The 23,276-nt window shown below is 41.0% G+C and overlaps 1 pseudogene; it reads right to left on the bottom strand.

Moving 5' to 3' along the window:
* Nucleotides 1-1,535: 1,535 nt before the first annotated feature.
* LOC139005844 (coagulation factor XI-like) lies at nt 1,536-19,614 on the bottom strand (annotated as a pseudogene).
* Between the last annotated feature and the right edge of the window lie 3,662 nt (nt 19,615-23,276).

Raw genomic sequence — 23,276 nt, 5'->3', positions numbered from 1 at the left:
GCCGCAACCTTTTGCAGCAAGGATTCAGGATCTGGAAAAGGGGCCTCAAAGAAACGGATGCACTAGACAAGAAATATGAATTTAGAAGGCATGGGGGGCCAGGTGGAAAACCTTTCTCTCTAGTGGAGAGGCTCTCTGACTCCTGGGTCCCGTTTGCTTTGATTCACTTGAATACATATTTGCCCTTTAGGAATGCAAACAGGCATATCAAAGGTAAAGTTTGGTAAACAGTAAAAGGATTATCAGGTTAGGGGATTGCCTTGAGCCATTTGGCCAACAGTAGGGCAATATTATGCTGATTTTCAGCCCTGCTGAATATCACATTGATATGCTAACTACTTGTTGGTCTTAGCCTCTGGCACCTCTCTCTCTCTCACTCTCTCTCTCTGTCTCTCTCTTTCTTTCTCTCTCTCTCTCTCTCTCTCTCTCTCTCTCTCTCACACACACACACACACACACACACACACACACAGAGGCATGTTCGTAATTAAAGAATTCCTCTGCATCCTGCCAGCATAGCTCAGTGGTTGAGCATCGACCTATGAACCAGGAGGTCATGGTTTGATTCCTGGTCAGGGCACATGCTCAGGTTTCAGGCTTGATCCCCAGTGTGGGGGGTGCGGGAGGCAGCCAGTCAATGATTCTCTCTCATCATTGATGTTTCTATCTCTCTATCCCTCTCCCTTACTCTCTGAAATCATTAAACATATATTTTAAAAAAGAGAATTGTTCTGAAGAGTTTATCTTTAACTTGTTGAATGGCCCTGGAAAAGCAGGAATGTTCACCCAAAAATGTTCACTCATGCATGCATGCAACACGAGGGGGTGATGGGAGAGCTGGCTGGAGTCCACAGGCCACCACCTCTTCCTGGCCCTGTGCCTTCCCTAGGGCAACTGGGTGGCCTCAAAGACATGCCATGGAAAGACTTGCTGAAGGAAAACCATAGTGACAATCTGTGACCACTGTTAACTGCTACTTGAGCATCAATCCAGTGGGTAAATTCTCAAAATGAACTTGGGGATGCTGCTGACTGGAATGCTGAAAATTCTCTCACACAGGACAGGGAAAGGCAAGTTCTGCCCCTGGCTGGTGCAAGATGAGGAAAAGCCAGTGACAAAGTGACATCAGAGGACAATGTGGAAGCCGGGGGATGGAAAGAGAAGTCCTGACTATTCTGAAAACATGCCACTGAGTCAAGTTCTTCCTTTACAATAGAAATGTGTTCCCATATATAGAGTATTGATTCTTGCACATTGGGGTGACTGTCCTTGTCCCCATTTTCTCTGGTTCCCATTTTTGGTTGAGCATATATGTTTCTGACAGTTTCTCTTCACTGTTCTGCATCGCCTTTTGGCCACTCGATTCTCCCCTGGTCCTTCTGGCCATATTTTAATCTTAAAAAATAGCATCCGAGGGTGTTTCTTTGGCTCATCAACAGAATGACCCAAAAGCAAGAGGCTGTGTGATTGTCATGGACGGGGATTTTGAAAATGGCTGTTTTCTTTGGGTGTCTTCTTACAAATACCAAGCCCATTCAATCCGTTACTGTCTTGGCATTGTAACCTGTGGAGGACAATGGGGGCACAGTGCCTCCTCCAGTGAAATCAAGACCGCCTCCCAGGGAGTGATCTGCTTGGCCCCCCAGGGAGCCAAATGCCATCTGGGGACCCTGGGGCTGCTGACTTTTCCCCAAAATCCAGTCCACATACTTGACCACATTGGTTTAGACGCCTGGTCGCTCCTTTTCGGCACAGCCATTGCCCCAACTTGTGATGCCCACCAGATACCTGGCCCTCGTTGTGTTTATAGGACAGGGGGTCCCCGAGTCTCCTTAGGACAAGGGGAGAAGAGGAAAGGCATACAGATCAGTTCAGGTGCTTCTCATTGGAAATGTATTTGGCTCAGAGTGATTTCACCTCAAATTCTGCCATGGCCCTTTAATAAACTCCAGTGCAAAGCCAATAAATACACCAGGTTCCGTGCTCATTGGCAGGAGACTGCTTTTTTCAAAAATTAATTTATTTTGTATTAACATTGGTCAACAGGATCACATAGGTTTCAGGTGTGTGTTTCTATGTTACACGATCAGTGCATTGTACTGTGTGCCCACCACCCAAAGTTAAATCATCTTCTGTCACCATATATTAGGTCCCCTCCATCCCCCACACCCAGCCCCCTTCCCTCTGGCAACCACCACACTGCTGCATGAGCTCAGGAGGTTCAGTTCTATCTCTGACATGTGGGTGAAATCTCAGAGGCTAAGCAGGTGGGGCCTAGTTAGTACCCAGATGTGTTCAGTGCCCTACTTTGAATATACTTAGTTAGTTGAGAATGCTGTTACCTTACAGGTGTCCTTCCCTCCGTCTTTATAGCCTGCACAGATCATCTGATTGGTTATCTTATGTCCTGGGTATCTTGCCTGGCAATCTTTGCGCATCATCAGGGGTATCTTGGTTTTCTGGAGAGTATTTTGTATTTTGCCTGTGAAAAATTTAGTTTGTTGCTATAACCGGTTTGGCTCAGTGGTTAGAGCGTTGGCCTGTGGACTGAAAGGTCCCAGGTTCGATTCCGGTCAAGGGCATGTACTGTGGTTGCAGGCACATCCCCAGTGGGGGGTATGCAGGAGGCAGCTGATCAATGTTTCTCTCCCATCGATGTTTCTGACTCTCTGTTCCTCTCCCTTCCTCTCTGTAAAAAATCAATAAAATACATTTTAAAAAATGTAGTTTGTTAATGGAATAATCATATATATAATATCAGTATAAATATGTATTTAAAATATAAATAAATGTATTTAAAGTCAAAATTTTACCTGCATAAAAATCCAGAAAGAAAAAAATCCTGGGCTTGTCTCATAGATCTTTTATAATTACAGTGTAAGGGAGACATTATTATCACTATTGTACTATTTTGTTAACATTAATAAGTTAAGAAATTACTTAAGGCTCTAACTGAAATAACTTGCCACAGAAAATAATTGGATAACAAGCTAGAACATTTACAGAAAAGAGCTAGGTTTCACATTGAACTTCATTAAAAATAATTTGTCTCTAAAACCAATGTCATATTTAAAATTCCCAGTCAAACAGATGTGGTATCCTCCTCACTGGGGGGTTTTGTCTTTCCCTCTTTTTCACCATGCTTTCCGTAGTTCATACTGTTATTATTTTACTTGCATTTTAGCTGGAAGACGTGATACAGCAGAAAAGGTTATGATTAAATTGTGGTTTTTACCTGTAAAATGGGGCATGGCGAGAAACATCTTTTTTTTTTTTTACCTCTTATTTCTCTGTGCCCCCATCCAGTCCCCAAGCAATCAGTATATATTACATCTCTATCTGCTTTGGAAGGTAGGCATATGGGTCATTGAAAACCTAAACTTTAAAACATAAAATTTAGTTATGTTTATAGACGAAAAAGATACCTTCTTTCCCAGGAGGATTTGCCTTCTGTTTGCATTATTTAGTATCTTCTTTATTTAATCCGTTCATTTTCACTCATTGGCATACCCTTCCACCCCTCATGTTTGCACAGGCCAGGATGAGGGAAGAGAGACAAGCCATGGCCTCCCCCATTGTCCAGCACACCAACTGGACTGTGCCCTGGAAGTTGCTATATTGCTCTGACCTGCAATCCTTCTGTTCCTGAAAGGAAGCTATAAACCATCCTTGATATCCCAATGTTATTAAAATTATGCCATTTTGTGCATCTGAAGAAGCCTGCCGAAAGCATATCATTTTACCCAAACCCTGAATAAGATTCAGTAATTCGGAATGAGTGTCAGCCTTCAGTCTTAACAGCAGGAAAGACTAGCTTTGCAAACACTCTTTGTTCATAACAGCACGTGGAGAGATGGCTAGGGTCAGGACACATGATATCTAGCTCAGCATTGTAGACAACTTGCCATTTTAAATTCTACATACCCGTGTAATTCATTCTTGTTTGCAGTTTCAACAAGGCAATATCATACCCACTTTCTGCCATTTGATATTGAACATGAATTATTAGTTCTGGAACCCCAAAGAAAGTTGTATTCTCTTTTACTTGCAATTGATATAAAATGCCATCATAGACACGCAAATCTTTAAGTGACTCTACTCTAAAGAGTAAATAATAGAGAAAAAAATTTCTTTTACCAAATAGCTCTCAAACATTTGAATTATTTTGCTATTTAACTGGCTATCATTATATATATATATATATATATATATATATATATATATATATTTTTTTTTTTTTTTTGCCAGTGATGGGCTTTTATGCGGAAAGAAGTGATTTCATGTTAAGGTGTTTCAGTTACATATATCTTCTATCTAGAGCAGTGATGGCGAACCTATGACACCTCTGACACGGGAACTCATTTTTTTGGTTGATTTTTCTTTGTTAAATGGCATTTAAATATATAAAATAAATATCAAAAATATAACTCCTTGTTTTACTATGGTTGCAAATATCAAAAAATTTCTATATGTGACACAGCACCAGAGTTAAGTTAGGGGTTTTTCAAAATGCTGACACGCCGAGCTCAAAAGGTTCGCCATCACTGATCTAGAGGGCCCTGGGTGGCAATTACCTTATATTAAACATGAAAAGTGAATGAATTCTCTTTTTATCCTTACACACACACACACACACACACACACACACACACCACAAAGTGTTCTGGGTTTTAGTCTCAATCCTGCCATTGACTAGCTGGGACCCTGAGAAATTCACCCCATTTCTCATGTGTAAAAGGTAAAGAAGACGATTGTCCTCAAATGTATCTTGGAGCTATCATGTGAGTATAATCTGTATGTTGATAAAACAAACAAACAAAAGCCCCAAACCATGTTTGTAAACAACTCAGAGGATCCTGAAATGCAAAGAGGATGGTGGCCAACTAAAGGTCCCTGGGCTACACATACGCTCTCAACAGAGCTTTTTACATTTGGCCAATACTGACAGTGACCTACGTAGGCAACCCAATCTGAGGATGCTTGAGAAACTCTTCCTCTGTGTCTGGGAACACACACACACACACACACACACACACACACACACAGTGAGCCAGAGGGAAGGGGGAGAGAGAGAGAGAGAGAGAGAGAGAGAGAGAGAGAGAGAGTTTTCTTTGAGTTTAGTTCTGGACTCAGTGCTCAGGGCCATACACAGAGATGATGAGCTCTTATGGGAAATAATAAAGACTTCCCTGGGGATGTGTGTACATTTAAATGGGAAAGTGGAATAGTACACAAACAGCTTTGTTTCTACATCTATTCTCATGCTGGTAGACCATGAGTGGCTCTTCCTTTTGGCTTTTTGCACTAAAGATAGAAAATTAAGTTAGCAAGTAGAATAGTTTACATTTTTTAAATGTGCTGAAATGTTAATGGTAGAGTTCATATATGTGTGAGCGTGGTGAACCAGTGAAAACAGTAACAGTACTGACTCCTTGAAACAATGAGCAGCTGTTAATATCCACTGGGGCCCAAAGATGGAGCCTCCACACAGGTGTCTCTGGGTGGGTGTCTCTGGGAAATGTGCAGAGTTACCTGCCAGGGCCACTCACCATGAGTAGACTCTGTTCCTCCAGCAATGCTGACCTTGATTTTGGTTGTGCATTTTACAACAAAAGGATTGCAATGAGTAGCTTCCTAAATCTTCATTTTCTATCAGTAGTTATGGTCCTTCAGGCACAAAGGGAAGAAACTTTACCTCTATCCAGTCATTTACCATGACACTGAAGAAATGTTATCTTCAAGTTGGCAAAGTAAAACATGCACATAAAAAAATGAATAAGTCACCTGGTCATTATATGCTCCTAAGGAATCCATCATCTGCTACTACGAGGCAATCTTATCCTCCCTCAAATGATATCCCTGATTGTTCTTGTTTTTTAAAATATATTTTTATTGATTTCACTAGAAGCCCAGTGCATGAAAATTCGTGCACTCTGGGGGGAAGAGGGAGGCCCTCAACCCAGCCTGCGTCCTCTCACAATCTGGGACCCCTCGGGTAGGGTCCCTAGGCCTGGCCTGAGATCAGGGCCTATCGGGACTTTCCTTTCCTGGGCTGCAGGCAGCTGGCCCCAACCCCACTGTTGCCACTGCTTGTCATCTGTGCAGTGCTGCTCCCCCCTGCTACCAGTGGCCTCCCTTTGCAGGCAACAGGCATGGGGTGCGATGGCTTGGCTAGCCTGGGCCTCCCTCTTTCTTTGCTTGGGGGCATGGTCAGCATGGCAAGGGGCTGTCTGCCTACCTGATCTCCCCTAACTGCTGGCCTGCCTACCTGATCACCCCTAACCACTGGTCTGCCTACCTGATCACCCCTAACCACTCTGCCTGCCTGCCTGATTGCCCCTAACAGCTTGTTTGGGGGCGGGGCAAGCCCGGGAGTGGCTGTGGTGGTTCTGGTCTCTGGTCATTCTGGTCGTTATGCTTATGGTGGCTGGCCTTTTATTATATAGGGTAGAGGAAAGAAGAGGGAGAGAGAGAGATAGAAACATCAGCGATGAGAGAGAATCAATGACTGAATGCCTCCTACATGCACCTTACTATGGATGGAGCCCACATCCCAATCAAACCCTGGCCTTCTGGTTCATAGATTGATGCTCATGAACCACTGAGCCATGCCAAGTGGGCCCTGGTTGTTCTTTTAAATAAATCAATTGTTTGTCATGTGTCCCTTCCAGATCAATAACATCATCTGGGAATTTGTTAAAAATGCAATTTCTTGAGCCCCAACTCAGACCCAGTGATCAGAATTTCTAGTGGTGGAACCCAGTAATCTGTTAATCAGCTCTGCTAAAGTTCGAGAACTACTGCTATAATAAAAAGTTGAGCAGCCCCCACTCAGTATGTCCAGTTCTCCCCCATTCTCTCCCCCTTGGGCTGACCTTTGGTCCATCACTCCTCTTCCAACCTGGGTTGCTTTTCTGTTTGTGAGCTGCTTCTGCCCTTTGGTCTTGTTGACAGTTTGGGGATCTCTGATGCAACTCTTGATACCTTTCAGGGACTTTGATTCAGAGTTTTCCCCTGTGTTTGTTTCCTGTCTTGGCTGCCTCAAGCAGGAGAGTCCATTCTATTTCTACGTCCTGAGATGCCAAACACCAGACCCTACCCTCCTGGTTGAAGGCTTGGGCAAATCTGCTCCAATAACCTACATAAGATGGGAGTGAGGACCTCATAAACAACATTTTTCTAGAGCAGTGCTTTTATGTCTCAGTGGGTATATGGGTCGCCTGGTTGTTGTTGTTTTTTAAATGCGGATCTCGATTCTGTGTCTAGCATTATACTTTGTGTTAAGAAATATTTCCTTGGATGGCAATTTTTCTGTATCTTCAGAAAGTTTAGTTGTATTATAGATCAATGACACTACAAGACATAATGAATATCTCGATTAGACATTTCCGTTCATATTAGGATACTATTTCATCTAATAGAGTGCAGCAAAATCTAATTATCTTGTGCCACTTCATTCAGAAGGTCCATTAAAAAGACATAAAGTTTTATTTTCCCTTATCTTACATTTTCTGCTTTAGCTATCAATTACACCTGATACATTCTGTAACCTTTACAGAATAGAGTTCATATTGTCAACAGAGAAGAACATAGTGAAGGAAGGAGGGTGCAGAATGGATTCTGAATTTAAGGCATAAGTGCTGGTTCCTATTTTATAAACTATGTCGACTTCACTAACAACAAAATTTGCTATGTCCCTTTTAATGCTTGGTTAAACTAAGATAACAGAGTTATAAATTCTCCTACTTGTCTTTGGTAAACTTATTGTGAGGAAAACAGGGAATGTATGAGATATAACTGCTTTGACTGACTTTGTATAGAAGAAGGAGCCATCCAAAGATTCCCATCAGAGCCCCTGGACATTAAATAATAAAAGCCTTAAATCACGTGATCTTATGTAAATCAATAAATCCTAAAGGTATAATAGGGTGCGATGATATTTTAAGGAGTGTGTGTGTTACACTTTTTCCTGTTGGCGATTTTATCTTTTAGGTTAGCAATTTTTAATTAATGTGCTGCAATAACTTTTAAAACATGCAAGAGCTGACTATTTAGTCAGAGGTACTGATCTCTTTTTCCTTAGATTATAAAAAAAAATGATAACAGTCAACACAACAACACCGGTTGTGAATGAATCAAAATTGTACTTATTTTTTATCAAATCAGCAAAAAAATATTTTTTTTGGTGTGCAGAATTTTAGTAATTAGCTTATGTGTGCCATGAGATGAAAAAGGCTGACAATCACTGGCTTAGATAATTCTGTTTGCCTACAAACCATCCCTTGCTACTATTCTCAGAATTGGCCACTGGGCTAGAAACACTGCTGATCAGATTTTTACTCTAATTTTTATGTTATAAGTCTTGTTTAATCTAGACAATTCTTTTATTTCCACTCTCTATGACAAATTAATGTTTTTCCAGTAATTTTTGTGAGTATTCATAAGTATGCAGAACCTGAAAAAATGAAGGCCCTTGAAAGGGAGCTACTTGAGTATTTCTTGAATAGATCTCTAATTTTTCAAACATATGACAATTGTATATGTTTCAATTAAAGGTCAAGTGATGGCCAATGGAAAGAAAATGAAAAATTTGGTTAACCAAGATGTTGGCTAATATTTCAATTACAAAGGATAATAAGAAAGATAGTTGGCCTCGATAACAAAAAATCAGACATGAAAGTATTGGTCTGCCACAAGTCTCACCATGAAATACTAGTTGCATAAATGCAGCAATTTAAAACACATATCCAATTACTACTAGGCAATGTACCCAATTACTACTAGGCAATGCAGGTTAGTCAAGGCCCATTGTTTACGGTTCAAACATGGTCAGCATGGGTGATAGAAGTGAAAATAACAGGTCATTGTAAATTGGTGTTTTTCTTACTAATTTTAATCCCCCTGCGACTATTATTGACTCTCTTTGTCATGATATAGTAAGTATAGAATAGCTCCTTCAGATGTATTTTGTCAAGTGATATGAAACTCACCATTATCCATCTTACATAACCTTAATATATATCCAGAGATGCCTCCTGTCCTTTTAGTTGGAGATCCATTTGAAGAAAGTTTTAAGTAACATTTATCCCTGCAGGTTGGAAACAAAATGGTATAAACATGATGCTCCTCTCGAAGAAATAGGATGGAGCAATGATAGTACCTTCTTGTGTCTTACTTCCCTCCATGGTCAGATTCTTGAGGTGGAAAATAGGTAAAAATTTGGCAGCGGATGGTGTCGGTACACATTCTCTGGCAGGCTCTATGCCCTTTTACATCAATAGCATCCAGTTCTTCTCCCAAGAAATCAGTGTCATGGTAAAATGGAGTGTGGCAGATCACTGGACAGAAAATCACACATCAGACACAAAACCTTAGCTCCCATCAGTCTCCTTAGAGGAAATTATCTCAACCAGAAGAAAGTGTTTTCATTGTTTACTTGGGATGCTGTACCTGCTGCTTTGTGGACTAAAACCAGAAATAGCTCTGTTCTCGTGTGCTTGATACCCTGCTTTTAGATGTTTTAAGGAGACAAAGATTTCTAATGGTCAAAAAGGGATGGATCATATAAAACATATTAAAGAAAAATAACATTTTCACAGCACATAGGTAAGTCAATACATGTTGACATTTAATTGAGAGCATTTTCCATTTTGAAAATACTCTTCATAATAACTGAGTCAGACCCCACGAGCCATAAGTTGGAGATGAGTTTTCAAAACAGAACCACCTGCCTCCATAAAAAATGTTTGCGCTTGTTCTCTTGTCTGTGTTTCTAGCATCTTCCTTCTTTCTTTCCTTTCCTTCAATGCTCCCAGCCTATCTCAAAGACGCAAGAATTTTCATGCTACCTAGAAATCTGCCGCCCTGAGCTGTTGCCAGCTTAGACAGGGAGGAGTGGAACCCACCGCCTGCTTCACATCCAAGCAGCATCTTCCTGAAAGAGTAACTTTTCCTAATTAGCACAAAATCACAGTCCAGAGCAGTGCTGTCCAATAGCATTTTCTTCATTGATGCCACTCGATACAATAGCCACTAACCACCTGTGGCTATTAATCACTGAAAATGTGGCTAGTACAGCTAAGAAAATGAATACTTAGTTTTGCTTCATCTCAATTAATTTAAATGTCAATAGTCAAGTCTTGGCTTGTAGCACCCATAATTTGCTGTCACCCTGTTTTGAGGGCCAAATGTGTTATTTCTCTCACAGGTATTGATTGGGAATTTTATAAATAAAATTTTAAAAGGACCAGTGAGGTGCCTCGTTAGCTCAGTAGGTAGCGCGTCAGTCTCATAAAAGGACCAGTGATTACACAAAATAACACACTGCAAAGGTATCTTTCTAAATTTTGAAACTTATTATGTTCCAAGACTTGTTCTTTGAACCTCCTTTCTTCTCTACCAGCTGTTTGCTGGTGCCACCCAAACACAGATCTAGAGTGTAAATGTATCTTCTTAATCCCAGAATTCCCTTTCTAATTCCAATTCAACATTTCTCATTGAGCATCTAATAGATATCTCTCCTCTCTTTAAATCAGATCCTGGAAACATCTTCTACATCTGTCATTGGCATCTCCATCCTTTCAATTCTGTGGGCCCAAATCTTGAAGCTATCACTGACATTTTCTTTGACATATACCCCAATCTGATTACTTCTCTGTCATTTCCACTCTAGTCCCAATAGGGAGGTGTTTGTTTGTTTGTTTGTTTGTTTTATCTATTTAGTTCACTAATGGTATCCCTAGTGTCTAGAACAGTGCCTGGTATATAGTAGGCACCAAATAAATTGTATTAAGTTTGTTAAATCAGTGAAAGTAACAGATATATTTTCATGTGATAGAACAAGCACTTCTGAAATTACAGCCTCACTCAATGGAAAACCAGGCTTGCTTGATGGACAAGGAACTCAAGGGCTTCCCTTAGCTGGATTGCTCTGGGGAACACTCTCCCCCAAAATGAGCAGCCGAGTCAAACAAATGTTAAGGGCCCTGAGAATTCTAATGTAGATAATACATACATTCCAGATTTTGAAACAGGTTTAATCTTAAGGTTATTTTTTTTTAGTGAATCTTATCAATGAGGGGCAAGACCCCAGCAAGTGTTCCTTTAAGGATCAAAGAAATTTCCCACACTTCATTATGGCTTCCCATGTTAATATTCCTCAGTACGGGGAATAGTCTCAAACCTCCCTACACCCCCATCCTTATATTCTTCTTTCCATTCAGAACTAGGCAGGCAAGCAGGCAGGCAAGTTTTATCTACCTTTCCAGGTATTTTGACTAGATTTGTAGTTGCTCAGAATTTTTAATGGTGCATTTTGATCAGTTGTTTTTAAAAGGTAACACATGAGTCTTACTCCCATCCCCACTCCCATTGATATAGGCCATCATTTCCACTTCTCTCCACTTTGGATTTGACATTTCAATGATATTTCCAGGTCTTTTTGCTCCAGGCTCAATGATCTTAAACCAGGCATTGGACTAAGCTGCCTCGGAGTGGCCATCCTTATATTCTTCTTTCCATTCAGAACTAGGCAGCTTTCCCTTTGCCAAAGATAGAGACCTCCCTAAGCGAAAGAAAACCAAGGATCCTTGGTAGTACTGGGTTTGTGGGCAGTAGCTAGGGAACAGAAAGGGAGAGGGGTGAGGAATTTCCTGTCTTGGCTGCCTCAGGCAGGAGAGTCCATTCTATTTCTACGTCCTGAGATGCCAAACACCAGACCCTACCCTCCTGGTTAGAGATTGTGGTGTGTGTGTGTGTGTGTGTGTGTGTGTGTGTGTGTGTTCCCAGACACAGAGGAAGAGTTTCTCAATGAGGGGCAAGACCCCAGCAAGTGTTCCTTTAAGGATCAAAGAAATTTCCCACACTTCATTATGGCTTCCCATGTTAATATTCCTCAGTACGGGGAATAGTCTCAAACCTCCCTACACCCCCATCCCCACTCCCATTGATATAGGCCATCATTTCCACTTCTCTCCACTTTGGATTTGACATTTTTGCTCCAGGCTCAATAATCTTAAACCAGGCATTGGACTAAGCTGCCTCTGAGTGGCCATCCTTATATTCTTCTTTCCATTCAGAACTAGGCAGGCAATCAGGCAGGCAAGTTTTATCTACCTTTCCAGATATTTTGACTAGATTTGTAGTTGCTCAGAATTTTTAATGGTGCATTTTGATCAGTTGTTTTTAAAAGGTAACACATGAGTCTTACTTGTAACTCCTTACCTTTCAGATTCCTTTGGTGATTCTTGAGAAAAGAAGGTAAGAAACAAACAACTGGGATGGTGAGTATAAATGCTGCGACAGCCGAAGGCATCAGGAGCCATGACACTGTCGATGTTACTGTCTACAAATGCTGTACTGGGGAAAATGTCCTGAATACAAGCTGTACAACAGGAGAAACCATATTTAGGGAATCAATTCACCGGTAGAATCTGTAAAATCTCAGTCATAGTATTCGTAAATTCTATATAAAATAGTTTGCTGGGGGGTGAGGAAGAAATGAATAGGTGGAACACAGAGGAGTATTCGGGCAGTAAAATGCTCTGTATGACACTATAATGAGGGAGGCATGTCCTTATACATTTGTTCAAGCCCACCGAATGTACAGCCGCAAGAACGAATCATAATGTAAACTATGGACTTCGTGTGATTATGATGTGTCAATGCAGGTTGATCAATTGTAACAAATGCACTGCTCTGGTGGGAGATGTTGATAATGGGGAGTCTGTGGGTATGTGCGGGTAGAGAGTATATGGGAAACCTCTACACCTTCCCCTCAATTTTGCCGTGAACCTAAGATCACTCTAAATAAATAATGTCTTAATAATAATTTTTTAAAGTTCATTCATCTCAAAATCTTTAAAAAATTCTTAAATTTTTAAATTCCCCAAAGTGATTATCTTTTAAGCTTAAATTCAAATATAAACTCTAATTATATAGGACATAATAAAATTTTTCACATGAAGAAGACAACATGTCATTGGTCCATTTCATTGGTGAACATAAAATGGGTGCCCATCAGACCTACCATCCGCAACTCTTATTTAATGGTTCATTCACCTCGTTAAGAAAATCATAGTTTAGCCAGGTGAGAAAGTACACAGGATTTCAGTGAAAATCTAGACACCACTTCACTGAGCTTTATTATTCTGGTTGGTGTCCCCTTTTGGGTATTCTTCAAAAGACAAATATTACTGAAAATAAAACAAAAATGGGAAAATATTTTTCTTTCAAATGCAAGTAAGAAAACCATCAGATGATGAGGCATTCCCACTTGGAGACTGTCTGAGCCCTTCAGCTAAGGAATTACTCTGAAAAGCATTGATCTGCAGGCTGGATAGCTGGGTGGTGTCCCCACTTTGCCAAGACCTGGTGGTTCTGTGAATTTTGCCAACTTGATTTTTCATCAGTAAAATTACAACGTGAGAGAGGGGTGAGACGACAATGGGGATGTAGGAATTAATGACGTCTCTTTTTTGCAGTGCCTAGCAACTCCCAATTTCCTGGCTTATTCACACTGTGTTAAGTCTTGGATGTAAAATATGTAAGAAGATGTAGTTTGAGGTAAGCTAAAGAAAAAAACCCTTAAATATTAAACATGTACACTTAATGATTAATTTGGGAGGTGTTGTTTTGTTTTGTCATTGTTTTTGAAATAAATCTTTGATACTTTGTTTGCTTTCCACTATTCTGCTTTTTGTGAATGGAGAGAGCAGAAAGTTAAAATCCAAATGCTAGTCATTTGAACTTATTTCCCTATTTCCATTGGATTTTATATAGCTATAGTTGATTATACAAATCTAGAACATCTCAACTTATTTCTAAATATAAGAGTTATAATATTTCTCCTACCTTTTTGTAAAAAAGAGAACACAGATTAATCATTAGAGATCAAATCATTTTACATTCTAATATAATAGATTTACCCCTGGAATATTTCAAAATCCAATAAGAGGCAGGTTAACACATTCCACATGGGCTTCGGTTATTTTGTTTTCGGTAGGAAACTGTTATTTGGAGAACTACAAGCAGTTTTGCTTTGTTTTAAATATGGGGTCAGACTATAGCCTCCTTTAGGCTGGGAATGGAATAGTCAGGCCAATTTTAACTGTTTCAAAATTGCCAGTTTAAAAAGGTGGGACTTTTCATGAAGAAAACTATAAATATTTATTATAGAAGTGTTTCATGGGTTAAAAAGAAATGTTGGCATCAAATGAATGAAACTAATTTTAAGGAATCCCCCTTTTGCTCTCCGTCAGATAATGTCATGTCCATGGGCTCACTCACTGGTGCTCTGGGCTTGGAAACTGTCCCGTTGCCTAGGTGACAAAGTGACAGCGGATGTCATCTGTGCATCTGCCTTGGCGCTCCTCTGCATTCTTGGTGACAGACCTATCATAGTTCATGCCCTCCATGCCCAGGCCCTCATCAACTTCTGTGTCACAGGCTGGAAATAAAAGCAAAAAATATGCTTATCTTTCACAGCCTGAGGCCACTTGGAGACTTTTTCCTGTAGCAACTGTCCCTCCTGACTTACCCTTTCAACTCGCTCACCCACTTTCCTCAGACATTGTTTTTATTTTAATCTACGTCATGCCTACTCTCACGTGGAAACAGAAAAAGAATGCCGATGTCCTTCTTACAGGGACACAATATTACACTTGTAAATTCTTTCTGCAATTTGCTGACCTGACCTCATTTGTTTCCTTAACACCAGTGATTGGCTGATTTACTAATGAAACTATTCAAGTATCTACATCACTATTAAGACGAGTGACATCTCAACACTTGCTGCCTTTGGTTTGAATTCATATGTTTAATAAGGACTTTCCTATAACATTTTAAGCTGCGAAAGAGGGGGAAATGAATGGAGAGTACTGATGTAATGAGATAGGTCCTATGAGATACATTTTGGTAAACTATGCATGCTAATTTTGACTGGAAAGAGAAAGAACTTCATTAGGAGACTTTATTTCCATATGTCAGGGATCATATGACCATACATATACATCACAATAACTAATATATATATATATTTAAAAACCTGCATGTTTTTGTGTCTTTTTTTACTTTAGAGAGGGAGGAAGGGAGAGAGAGAGAGAGAGAGAGAGAGAAACATCGATGTGACAAAGACCTGATCAGGAATTGAATTGAACCCACGACCTTTTGGTGTAGGGATGACACTCCAACCAACTGAGCCAGCAGGCCAGGGCAAAAGCTAGTATTTATTCATTCTAGTAAGGCACCGTACCACGTATGTGGTGTGGGCATTGCTTGAAAGAATGTCCAGAACTGGCTCTTGTCATGTCTACCCTTGGCAGCGTTTCTGTAACCCTCTCTTTTAGGACCAAAGTAATCCTGTTTTTTTTAAAAAATAACATTACTGGGTGGATATTTATATTTTAAAATAATGCATCTCAGGGTGTTTTCCTGTATTTCCATCACCATTTATTCCCCTCTACACCCTCTTCCACTTCCATCGCCTACACCCCACAATCACCACACTGTAATGTCAGCATACAGAAAGTCAAAGAGAAGGAAGTAAACTACTGTATCTCACGCCAAAAGAAATACTTTCTTAGCAAGACTGTGAGTTTGGTTGTTTTCAGCCCAACATCCCCACATTTAAAAGATCACATGTAATAATACTGCTTCCTAACAGGAAAGGGTGTGGGCAAGCTATGGCCTGCAGGTTAACGCAGCCGGCTGCCTGTTTTTGTATAGCTCATGAGCTAAGAATGCTTTCCATATTTTAATGGCTACATTTTAAATGGTTATATATACAAACTTATATAATATCCATGACTTTGTCTCCAGACCTATAAAGCCTAAAATATTTATTCTCTGCCTTGTCAAGAAAAAGATTGCCCACTCTTGTTGTAGAGTCCAGAACAGTGAATTTTATATCTTCATGGTGCTATAGAATTATCTTGGAATGCAGCAATAACAAACAAAAATGTTGATCACTTAATATGGCAGTAAAGCTTTATTATTAAATTCTAAAGTTCCCCCTCACCAGTTTGGCCCAGTGGACAGAGTGTCGGCCTGCAGACAGAAGGGTCTTGGGCTTGATTCCTGTCCAGGACATGTACCTTGGTTGCAGGCTCAATCCCCAGCCTGGTTGGGGCTCATGTGTGAGGCAACCAGTCCATGTGTGTCTCTCATATTGATGTTTCTCTCTCTCTGTCTATTGCCATCTCTAAAAATCAATGGAAAAAATACCCTTGGGTGAAGATCAGCAAAACCACCAAAATTTTCAAGTTCAACATGGAAACAAAAATGGTGGGTTGAATGTTCTAAAATTTTACTATAGAGACAAAACTACCAATACAATTTGTGAATCTTGATAAGATTTTGATTAATAACTATACATTACCTTTGGGGGACAATTCAGATGATATAAAAGAATCTTTTTAAATTTTTATGTCTTTTGTGTAGGATGATGTATGTTGAAATAGTTGAGGGTGAAACATTATGTTTTCAAACTATTTCACATTGTTAAACATATGTTCAATATCCTATATAATAAAGAGGTAATGTGCAAATTGACCATTACTCCAACACACAAGATGGCCGCCCCCATGAGGACACAAGATGGCCGGCAGGAGAGGGCAGTTGTGCGGGGATCCTGTAGGGGAGGGCAGTTGAGGGGGACCAGGCCTGCAGGGGAGGGCAGTTGGGGGGGACCAGGCAAGCAGGGGAGGGCAGTTGTGGGGGGACCGGGCTGGCAAGGGAGGGCAGTTACGGATGACCAGGCCTGCAGGGGAGGACAGTTGAGGGTGACCAGGCTGGCAGGGGAGGACAGTTAGGGGCAATCAGGCTGGCAAGGGAGCAGTTAGGCATCCATCTGGCTGGCTGGGGAGTGGTTAGGGGGCAATCAGGCAGGCAGGCAGGAGAGATGTTGGGAGCCAGTAGTCCTGGATTGTGAGAGGGATGTCCCAGTTTGGAGAGGGTGTCAGCTGCATTGAGGGACACACACCCCCACCCCCATGCACGAATTTCGTGCACCAGGCCTCTAGTAGATAAATAAAATATAATGTCAAAAAGTATTGGTGGTGACAGGGGATCACTACATTCTTTCATCACCTTATAACATTTAATTTTTTTCTAATAAAATTATTAGAAATGATTAACAGGCATAAATGCCTTCTGTATACCAAACCTTAACCTTTGATATGTATATCTGCTTTGCCTTAGGGAAATTTGTGTTAATAAAAAAAAGAGGGGTCCAGAGAGAGAGAGAGAACTTGGTTACTGAAGCTAAGCCCTCCTCTGGCTCCCCCAAAATGCCTTCCAAATTGATATTTCATGTCTAGTCTCTTTATTAAATTATATGCAGCCCTTCTCCAGATTCCTGAACCCTTCTAGATGCTGAGAAACACCCTGGCACATAAAGGTAAAGAGAAATAGAAAGCACACCATTAATATTGAGGACACAAGGGAGGTTGGACAGTCCATCCTGAGAGTTATGTCTATTTCTCCCTGATCTGCCTAAACACCATATTATTATTATTATTATTATTATTATTATTTTTAATCCTCACCCAAAGATATTTTTCCATTGATTTTTATGGAAAGTGGAAGAAAGAGGGAAAGACAAAGGGAAACATCGATGTGAGAGAAACACATCAATTGATTGCCTCCTGCATGAGACCAGACCAAGACCAGGGCAGGGGAGGAGCCTGCAACTAAGGTACGTGCCCTAGATCAGAACCAAACCTGAGACCCTTTGGTATGTAGGCTGACACTCTATCCACTGAGCCAAATGGCTAGAACCTGAACACCATATTATTATGTCACATTTCTTATTTCATTTGAAGGAAAATATATTTTTTGATTAACATTAAATTTCATTAAATGGCAGAAGGAGTTTTATTAGTAGGTGATTGTGTAAAACCTAGTTTCTCTATGTAGAAATGCAAACACCTACCATCTGGTAGGATCTTTAGCTGATGACTCAGCCATAAATGTGAAAAGCAAACACCTTGGGTCAAAGATAACTTGGCAGTGCTCGGCGCTTGGTGTAGAAACAGTAGTAATGTCATTTCCTTGAAAGCCGGTCTTTGAACAGCTCAGCCACGCATTCTGTGATGCAATCATGGCAGGTGTTATTTGGGATTTTAGGCACATGTCTAATTAGGCAATCATCTACAGACGCAAGCAAAGGAGAATGACTTAACTAAGGCCTGAACTTGGAAATCAGGAAAATCAACACCTCTATGTTAGTTTCTTGGATGAGCAGCCTCAGATAGAAAAGAAAACCACAATATAACACATTTGCCTCCATGGATCTGTGTTTATGAGAGATTGTCTCAGAGACCTGGGTGCTTTGTGGGGACTTAAATCATTTCTCAGATCTTTACTAGCAAAGATGCTCTTTAGGATCCCATCCAAGTCTAAAAGGCCTCCTGCTTTTCTCTTTGCTCTTTGCTTCTGTCTGTCCAAACTCCATGTTTACTTGACACAAAAGCTTCTGCAGGATCATTAGCGTTTCATGGTGATTCTGATATAAATCTCTTGATATAATTCCTGGAAAGCCCTTGTGTGTTCAGAGTTTCTCTGATTATCCTCTGGGCCATTTTGCTGTTTGTGATATGAGACAGACAGTTATTGTGGGTGTCATCAAAGCAGTGGAGAAGAAGGCAGCTGGAGCTGTCAGTCACCACATCTGCTCAGAAAGCCCAGAAGGTTAAATATATATTATCCCCAATACTTGCCACCCTGGTCTTAATCAGGGATGGAAGAATTGGCTCAGAACTGTTTTTATCTATTGAACATTTAGGTTTAACCTTCAGAAGGAAAGGAGAATGTTTTGTGGACCATTTGGTGGTGGTGGTGGTGGTGGTGGTGGTGTGTGTGTGAGTTTTAAGTTACTAGTTTTTAAAATCAGTACTTTTTCATGGTAACAACTTGACCAAAAATCTGTCACAGAATTTTGAGACCCATTTAAAACAAAGTTTAATGAGGGGAAAAAAGAATGAAAGATGACCCAAGATTAGAACTACAGATGGCTCTTTCAGAACTCTTACCCAAAGAGAAACATGGGGGAAAGAGAGAACTCACTGAAGGTGACAGTGAGAGACTAGTTAGTAAAGGTAAATTTGAAGCTTAGCCCCATATAAACTCATCTGAGACTTTTGGAGAAGAAATAAGCCAGCATTTTTGTTGTTGTTATTCTCTTTGAACAGAAAGTTAAGAGGTATTTAAACTTGGAAGAGGTCGTTATGTAAAATGCTAAGTGTGGTGAGCTGTTTCTGTTTCCCGCGACCCGCACGGGAAAACGACAGGTTCTTGAGCGGAGGAGCTGGGGATTAAGAAAATAAAGAAAAAACGAGACCAGACACAGAAATAGAGAAAAGCTGGGGCCAGGTGGGGGGCTGCCACTCTGATGGAGAGACAGTCACACCCCACCACAGACAACACAGCGCATTTATTTACTTCCAAAGGGGAGGTTTAAGGTCAAAGGAATTTTGGGTGTACCCAGGTCCTATTCATTCCTCATTCCTGGCACAAGGACAGGATTTAGCATATCAAGACCTGGGTGGGTCAATTCATTCCTTATTCCCAGCACATGGATAAAGATAAGATATCAGTACTGATAACAGTCTCCGACATTTTGGGAGGCTGTTTTTCCGGGAGACGGCCCTGCCAGTCACCTCGGACTCAGCTGACATTAATTTAAAGGTCATCCATGTGCATTCCCAGGGGGCCCTCTACACTAAGGAACTATTGTGACATTCTATCTGGCAGGCAGTTATTCAGATATTTTTATTTGATCTGTTCTTAAGATTTTATCGCCTATCTGGGTATAAAGAGTCCTTAGTTGCTTTCTTGAGTTTCCAATTTAAAATTAAGTACATTCCAGCTACACAAAAAGCACATATTTATGATGCTCTGCTTTTTACAAAGCTCAATGTGGAATGGCAAATTTATGCCAAGATAGGTTTTCATGGAAAACTGATATGTGAAATTATGTAAGTTCCTTATATTCTTGTATTATTTAACCATAAAACCCCATCTCTATCCTAAAGCCCAAATAAAAAGGCTATAATGATAACTCTCCAAACCTATTGAGAGAAGCAAAAAGACTCGAATGAGAGAAATACTTCCTTGGGAAACAATAACATTTTCCTAAATTTGGTTTAGCTACTTAGTGAAATCTCAAAACCCATTGAAATAATATAAAGATTCCAAAAATATTTTTCTCTGTTTAAATAAAAGTGGATGAGTCTTAATTGCATAGAAATTCTCTGAGATTAAGTAGACCTTCCTCTCAAACTGACAGTAAGTATTCTAAAATTTTTTTCAATGAATACCATTGCAGTTTAGAATCCTCATGTTGACTACTATTATGTAAAGATAAAGGTTCCACCCCATCCCCCACCAGTGAAATAAAATGTTGTTGAAGCCCAATGAAAATGACAACTTGCTAGACAAAATTTCAGGAAGAATCCAGAATTTAGTCTACAGAGACCCAAGTGAAAGTCACAAGTTATGGTCACTGGCGACCCAAAGTCCTCTTTCTGGGACAGGGAACACCACATAGGGATTCTGCTGCCAGAGACCCCTCTCTGTTCCAGCACAGAGAGAGCTCCTTCTCTCTCATCAAGTCTTACTGTGAACAAGGGCACGGCCTCCCATATCCTACAACCTCTTTCTTGCTGTCCCTGAACTACCCCCTTTTCCTTATAAGGTTTTAATACTGACTTTAGAGCAGGGTTTCTCAACCCTGGCATTGCTGGTATTTGGGCCAGATAATTCTTTGTTGTGAGGCCCTGTTTGTGCCTGCTGGGATGCTTAGCATCAACAGGCCTTTACCCACTAGATGCTGGTAGCACCCCCTCACCCAGGTGAGCCAACCAAAAATGGTTCTAGTCAAAAGTCCCCTGGGTAAGGTTGGGGGTCAACACTGTCTCTGATTGAGAACCACAGCCTTAGTCAGTAAGGAAAATGACTAATGGTGGTGACAAATGCCCTGCCATCTTTTGTCCTTCTCACAGTCTGAGGATACATGGCATGGGCCATCATCTGGGATATGAATGCCAACCTTGGTCTGGGTTCTGGACTTGCTGTGCCCTCGAGCTAATACTTGTATTTCTTGGAGCCTCTGTTTTAGAATAAAGATGTATCCATTCATTAGACAGGTACTCAATGCCCATGGACATGTAATATGAAAGGGAGCCTCCTTCAAAGTTGTTCACAGTTTAGTGAGGAGCTAGAGATCAACAGTAATTAAAATAGGAGCTTTAAGTCCCAACTAGAGGTTTCCTACACCTTGGTGAAAAAGGAGACAGACCTTGGATTCCTTCATTGTCCTCCTATCAGATGTGTACTTGTGAAGTCCATTACCCAAGTCCATGTTCTGTTGCCTTCTTGCTACTGGTGGCCCTGCCCTGCTGGAGGCTACACCAGCAGGTCATAATTATGCAAGAGGTCCTCAAGACAATGAATGGCTCTAGGCAAATTCCTAGCCTGATAATCTTTTACTGTTTACCAAACCTTACCTTTGATATGTGTGTTTGCTTTGCTAAAGGGCAAAATGTGTAAATAAAAAGCTGTGGGTCCAGACATTCAGAAAACCACTCCACTAGAGAGTAGGTATGTGTCTGGCCCACCCACCCCCAATGCCTTCTAAATTTGTATTTCTTGTCTAGTTTATCCATTTATGTCACAGCCCCTTCTCCAAATTCCTGAACCCTTGCTGCAAAAAGACTGCAGCACTGCCCGTGGCCTATTCCTTCTCTGAATTCACAGTCGCTCTCGAGAGAGTTGAAGCTATGGCAGTCTCTCACCTTCTTAGCCTCTTACCCACTTCTCAGTCCCAAAGGCTCTGACTGTGGGAAGGGCTCCTCTGTTCACCCCTGTACATGAAGATGTTGTTAGTAATAAAGAGATCGATCCAGTACTACTGGCTTCCACTGGCAACGTTAAACCCATCCTTCATACCCCAGGGGAGGTCACATTTCAAAACTCTCCTCTCAATTCTGCCCAAACAAGGTCTGCCCTGACCTACAAAAGCCCAGCAATGACCCTGCCAGCACTGTCCAAAGGCCCCATAAGATTATCAATACCAAAGGGCCACAGATAAAAGACTTTTATTGCCAAGCATTTTCTTCTCTTTCAACATAAAACAGCATCCACATGGAACAAAGACCATTATCTTGATTACATGCCCAAGTAAAAGATGAGGTTGTGTTTATTTGTAATCATTTCCTGGAACCCAGCCAGATTTGACAAAATCTGGAGATTTTTTCCTCCGGAGGAAATTTAACCCTTCAGTGGCCTATTGTGTGGTTTGTGAAGAACCCAGACCTCATGGTTGTTTTTCAGCACCACCCCCCCCCCCCCCCATCTTTAGCCCTTCCTACCACTGAGAGTCTCTGAGTGTGGAAGGAAAAACTCCATCTTTCTTAGCAACTTTTCTATTTTTCTACTTAACCTACACAATATTTTATAAATGTGTGAATAAATAATGAACATACGTCAGCTTAATGTAGCACACCTGGTATCAGTATGGTTATCACGGGCAACTTGAAAATTTGTGTTACATTTCCAAGAGAGGAAGAGAGAGGGAGAAAGAGATAGAAACATCAATGATGAGAGAGAATCATTGATTGGCTGCCTCTTGAATGCCCCACACTGGGGATCGAGTCTCCAACCCGGGCATGTGCCCTGACCGGGAATCAAACTGTGACCTCCTGGTTTATAGGTGGACACTCAACCACTGAGCCATGCTGGCTGGACACGTTACATAGATTTACATCATCCATTCCAGGGCTACTTACTACTACCATGAGCGCTATAAGAGTTTTTATACCTAATAATACTTCCAAATTGCTATCATGAATCCCAATGTCCACTGAACCTGCAGTCAAGCAGATTCCTTGTCCTCCACGAAGGCTGTGCGATGAGCCCAGGGGAGGAGCTGCAACCAGACACCTGCAGCTCCACAGGTCGCCTGGCATAGTCAGCCTGGAGCCTGTGGCCACTCCAGGGTCACCAAAGCAAGAGGTCAAAATGAAAAGATGCATCATTATTCTCCAAAGTTCAAATGTCTCACCTCTTTCTTAGAAAAACAGATGTTACACAGGTTTCTTCCCTTGCACTTGTCCAGGAAACCCCAACCTTACTGGCGCTTCACCCCCAATAAGGCGGGCAGTGGTAGGGTTAATGACCCCGTGGGTGATGCACAGAGAATTGTTATCTCTGAGATATACTGAGTTCCAGACAAGCAGGGAAGTTAGAATGGCACCACGCATTGTGCTAGATTCTGAACT

The sequence above is a fragment of the Myotis yumanensis genome, unplaced genomic scaffold (assembly GCF_028538775.1).
Source record: "Myotis yumanensis isolate MYYU_CA2020_CCGP unplaced genomic scaffold, mMyoYum1.0.hap1 SCAF_3, whole genome shotgun sequence".
Lineage (NCBI taxonomy): Eukaryota > Metazoa > Chordata > Mammalia > Chiroptera > Vespertilionidae > Myotis > Myotis yumanensis.
This window is presented reverse-complemented; position numbering and strand designations above follow the sequence as displayed.